This window comes from Podarcis liolepis (genome assembly GCF_965112155.1).
Source record: "Podarcis liolepis genome assembly, chromosome: 6".
Taxonomy (NCBI): domain Eukaryota; kingdom Metazoa; phylum Chordata; class Lepidosauria; order Squamata; family Lacertidae; genus Podarcis; species Podarcis liolepis.
In genome coordinates, this window is record NC_139559.1 from 37,366,699 (window position 1) to 37,372,698 (window position 6,000).

Below are 6,000 nucleotides of genomic sequence, written 5' to 3' on the forward strand. Positions count from 1 at the left end.
TCCCAGTTGTCTGTGTTTAGAGTACATTTGTTTAGATTTGCCTTGAGACAGTCTTTAAACCTCTTTTGTTGACCACCACCATTACGCTTTCCATTTTTAAGTTCAGAATAGAGTAGTTGCTTAGGAAATGTAGGGTGTGTGTAAAAGATATAAGCAAAGGTTTGGATCATAAGTTGTCACAAGTGCAACTCCACCGAACCACCGTAGGTTGCTCTTGCAAGAGTGTTGTTGAGCATTCCATGGTTGCTTGTCTTGGATCCTCCCTGTTCTCACCCAGCAAAAGTCTCAGGTGGGTTTTGCTCCCACAATGAGTCTTGTCAGGGCAGTCTGCATATTTTCTGTACAGCTTTATTCCTGAGGCAATTATCTGGAGCTGCTTCTGTACCACCTGTTTTCCCTTTCCTTGTGCAATCAAAATGGTAATTATTAGCAATCTGCATGTGTGAGTGATAGAAGGGAACTCAACCTCCTGTGAGCAAGGGTGCCTAGAGGCTCACAGTTGTTAGATTCTTTCTGCTTGCACCACAGGGGCTCACATAGCAGAGGGCACTGCAATGCTTCTGGCAGACTGCTTCTGTCCTGTGTGAGGCAGGCTTGGGCCCAGTGACACTGAGGCCATGTTTCCTTGCCTTCATGGATGTATTGGCTCCATCCATACCTGGCTGAGGTGGGAATGTTATTGAGATGTAGTTCCATAAAAGGTGGTAACAGTGGTGTTGCAATGGGGTGGTTGCCTGGAGTGTGGTTTCTTGCCATTGTTTTCAAAGTTTTCCTTTTCTTTGGAACTTTTGTGCGAGGAGTACATAGGATCCCATTGCTATGTTGGGATAACAAAAGCTGGTTGCTGGCTTGCTTGGACCATAGGATTGCCCGGCCAGTTGTTTTTGCTGCTATATTGCATTGTTATATCACTTCTATAAGTTTTGTTAGCCACCTCAGGTATTTTTTTTTTAATGAATATATTTTAATTAAAATATATTATTATTTCTTATTTCCACTTTTTATATTTCACCTCTCTTCCTGGTGGGAGCATCTCATTCTCCAGTGTGTTTATCTTTATTTCCCCCCTCCTGGTCTGTGTTCCACAAAACAGGATCAAATGTGGGTATTTTGATTCACTTGTCATTGTTTTGAAGATGCTGATTCATTGCCAAGCTGAGTCACATCCAATTAGCCTTGTGACATCAAGTCACAGTTTAAAATAAATCAGTAGTAGCAACAGCCTTGCTGGGAACATAACCCCCACCAAGGGTGATAGAGAATTTCCCTATATCTGCTGGAGTGTTCAGAAAGGAAGACATAAGATATGTTTGTACAAGAACTGGTGTGTGTGTGTGGTAGGGAGCAAATGACATATTACTGGCCTTAGGCATTTTCGTGCCATTGGTAAAATGTTGAAATTGAACCATCTCAAGTTCTCCTTTGTTTCCTCTTTCTTGCTCAAAGAAACTACCTTGTCCCTATGTTCCACTTTCAGGTCAACTTTCAGGCCATTTGTGTCTCAAGTTTGTGTGTCAAGTGCTTCTAGGTATAATACCTGTGGCTTCCCCGTAACTATGGGATATTCTTCTCCCAGAAAGGCTCCAAAACCTGCATTGATTGAGATGTACAGCAGTAACTCATGGGGATTCTGGTTGCTTCCACTTAGGGCGCTGCACTGCTGTCCGGAAATTGGTTTTCCACAATTGGCTGAGAGTGGTGGTTCTAAACAGCAGCTAGTAAATGCTTTATTATCCAGCAAAAAAACACTCCCATTGTTAATGTCCTTCTATTTTGTTTACTTAGAAGTAATTCCAGCTTAGTAAAGGTCCCCTGTAGTGCTTTTTAGTAATAATAAATAATAAAATTTTATTTATATCCCGGCCTCCCCAGCCGAAGGTGGGCTCAGAGCTGCTAAGAACAATAAAAGTAACACAGTTTACATAAAATCACAATCAATTAATTGAAATACATTCTAAAATCAATTCAGAATCAAATTAATGGCAACCATTGGGCTAGAGTTCTGTGAGGATTACCAAAGGAGGGGGGTCAGACTGTGCCTTGGCCAAAGACCTGGTGGAACTGCTCTGTCTTGCAGGCCCTGAGGAAAGATGTCAAATCCCACAGGGCCCTAGTCTCTTGTGACAGAGCATTCCACCAGATCGGGGCCGCAGCCGAAAAAGCCCTGGCTCTGGTTGAGACCAGCCTAACCTCCCTGTGGCCTGGGACCTCCAAGATGTTTTGTTTCTCTCTTGCAGGTTCTGCTGGTTTATTACTTCCTGCTCAGAGCAATAACAGCCCCATCAGAAATTCCCTCTATGTGTTCCCAGACAGATGGAGTATACTGGGGGGGGGGTGTACACATGTTGAACCCCCATTCCCAATGCTGGCATCCCCATTGATTCTGTCCTCTTGGCTTCCCCACATTTATGAGAAAGTTTGAAATAAGAACTATGCATGTTCGGCTGTAAGAGGCTTGGATTTTGTCTTAATGCCCATTACATTAAGAAGCTCTGATTCCTTCTCTTCTCTTCTCTTCTCTTCTCTTCTCTTCTCTTCTCTTCTCTTCTCTTCCTTTCCTTTTCCTTTTCCCTTTCTTTTTCTTTTAAGATAATGCTATTTCACAATTGATTGGGATGAAATCAGTACAGTGGTGCCCCGCAAGACGAATGCCTCGCAAGACGAAAAACTCGCTAGACGAAAGGGTTTTGCATTTTTTGAGCTGCTTCGCAAGACGAATTTCCCTATGGGCTTGCTTCGCAAGACGAAAACGTCTTGCAAGTTTGTTTCCTTTTTCTTAACACCGTTAATACAGTTGTGACTTGACTTTGAGGAGCAACTCATAGAACGCGGTGTGGTAGCCTTTTTTTGAGGTTTTTGAAGACTTTGGTGATTTTTGAAGCTTTTCCAAAACTTTCCCGACACCGTGCTTCGCAAGACGAAAAATTCGCTAGACGAAAAAACTCGCGGAACAAATTAATTTTGTCTTGTGAGGCACCACTGTAATTAAAGCACTTCCTTCTCCAGTGGAGAAGGAGAGAACAAAAACTGAGTAATGTACAAACAGAAGGCTATCCACCAGTACTACTGCAGTTGTGCTGAACAGGAAGCAATAACAGTGCAAAAACTGACACTGGACAAGCTGGCATTATAAATTGGATTATAAACCATTGTTGAAAAAAGCCGGGGGGGGGCACAGAGAAGATACTGATATGAAACAGGTTGACAACAACTTCTGTAAAAAGTGAGTGAACAAATTATGGCAATGCAAATGAAACAAGTAATGTGGAAGCAAACCTTGGCTTTTGCTCCTTAAGAAATTATTATGAGTAGCTGTGAAAATATTTTTTCATGAAAATCATGATACAGAAACCCCTTATTGTCTGCAAAGTATCTGACAGCCTCCTTGATTATATACAATACTGAACTCGGAAAAGTAGTTCAAGAAGGGTGTAAACAATGAGATAGAACTGCAAAAACGACATCAGTCTTTCAGAATTCGCATACAGTATACCTGTATACCTGACGCACATGCTATGAGAAGCTATGAGAAAGCAGCACAACTGAAGAGGGTCAATTTTAAAAAAACAGCTACTCTTGGAGATGTAAGGGAAGTAGCAAAATGCATTACATAAATCTCTAGTGGACAGTAGCTTTGCCTAATGGAGTGGACAGGCTGATAATAGGATTTGCATGCTCAGCTTCATTGCTCTCTCTGCTTCAGGGGATGGTTTTTCTGTGACTAAAATGGTCAAAAGATAGTAAATCCAAGGTAGGTTAGGACAACAAATGGTGATCAGCATACAATCACCATTTGCGGATTCCTCCCTTGAAAGCTTATTCTGTGGGAAAACCACAGTATGTTTCATAAGTCTGAAGACCAAGTATCCAGTCAATAGTGATTAATTCTTAGTGGAGAGACCGTAAGGTAATGGAAAAAACAGAAATACACATCATGAATATGCTTTTAATGAAAGGGCTAGTGTCAGGCTGTTTTTATTGTAATTATCGGTATACTGTAATCTATTTTTTATAAATGTTTATTTTTTTCCTGTGTTTTTATCAGTTTATTTTTATCTGTAAGTTGCCCTGAGTCCCATCAGAGAAAAAAGTGGGGTTTGTATAAACAAACAAACAAACAAACAAACAAACAAACTGAACAGCAACATTACAAAGCTCACCTCTAAAGCAAGTAAGACAATAGTGCTAAATCAGTTCATAGGTTAAAGGTTTGGACTTTGGGGGGTTGAAGTTGCAAAAAAGACTACAAAGAAGTAGGGTTTTTTGGGGGGGGGGGAAATACAGCATAATAACTGAGGGAAACAATAATGCATAATAACTGAGGGAAACAATATGCAATGCAATATTTGGTGGTGGTGGGGCACTGTGTGTGTGTGTGTGTGTGTGTGTGAGAGAGAGAGAGAGAGAGAGAGAGAGAGAGAGAGAGAGAGAGAGAGAGAGAGAGAGAGAGAGAGAGAAATATGTTGTGGAGCCTCAGGAATAAAATAGTGAGCAAATGGTGCCAAAACCAGGGGAAAGTTGGTGTGAGGGCACACTATGAGTCAATAAATGTTGAGAATGAAACAAGATTGGAGAAGATATTTGGAGAACATATTTGTGGCGAAAATGGAAATTATTCCATATTCATTTTTTTATGCAAGCCTATTCCCCTTTCACGGCTACTTGTCCTATTTTATGCCATTTGCTTTTATAAAAATAAATGACAAGGCTGCTCTTCTTTTAAGCCTGGGCTAGCGAGGATTTTAGATCAATCACCGACAAATGATACAACACGCTGCATTTCTGTTAGGAAATACTCTGGAGCAAACAAAACAAAAGCCTAATTAAGCAAGACAGATTGTCATGTTAGTTACCCTTTGGTTCCAGATGTTGCATTAGTGATGTTGATCTGATGTCACATGTGCATCAAAGCCTTATGGGAATGTCCAACAGGACCTGCTTGCTCATGTAGATAATGTGACTTGCATAGAGCACTCTCACCTTCGTTTCTCCAGCAGTAGGACCTACCTACAATCAGGTGATGCTACATGCGTCACTGATGATCACATCCATGTTTATTGTTTATTTAGCAGCAAGGGAGGAGAGGATGGATTTTCATCAAGACCATAATGTGCAGATAGGGGAGGTTTATCCCTTCCCTCACCAGTCACACTGCCGTGGAAAATGGCAATGAGCAATTGGGAAAGCTCCCACTGTTGTCAATTGCAGTACAGTGGTACCTCGGGTTAAGAACTTAATTCGTTCTGGAGATCCATTCTTAAATCCCATGAGAGGGTGTCCTCCACCCTGCTTCTACAATATAGTTAACTGAGCAAGGAGAGAGAAATAATTGCAGTGCCTTTTTGTTGTTGCCATTGCCTGAAGTTCATTGCAACTCTTTGTGCACAAGTTTGTGTTGATGGGAATTTTCAACATACCAAAGATTGTGTTTATCCAAGCTCTATGAAAAGCTACAGAATATTCAAGATGTGGGCTTCGCTTGATTCCTTTCCCGCCCCCCGCCCCCTTTGAATCAGTCACACACCAAAAACCCATTACAGTGGTACCTCGGGTTACATACACTTCAGGTTACAGACTCCACTAACCCAGAAATAGTACCTCGGGTTAAGAACTTTGCTTCAGGTTGAGAACAGAAATCGTGCTCCGGCAGCACAGCAGCAGCAGGAGGCCCCATTTGAGATGCACTTCTCAGTAGATCCCTATGATACCAATGATCAACGAGGTTTGAGAGACATGAGGAGTGTTTTGATTGGCCCTGAGTGACTCAAACTGTCCAATAGACTATTGTGACTAATTTCCATTTCCTGCTTTGGGGAGAATTTCCTTCTATTCATCAAGGTTCAAAACTAAAGATGGCTTTTCACTTTATTCACCAAACCTGAAATGATTTGCTTGTATTTTAAGCATATCATTAGTGCACTGAACATGTCCTTTGTTCTTTTCTTTGTTGTTTACAGGGGTGTTGTTTTTTACAGTGATTGTCTTAAATTTGATGGATGT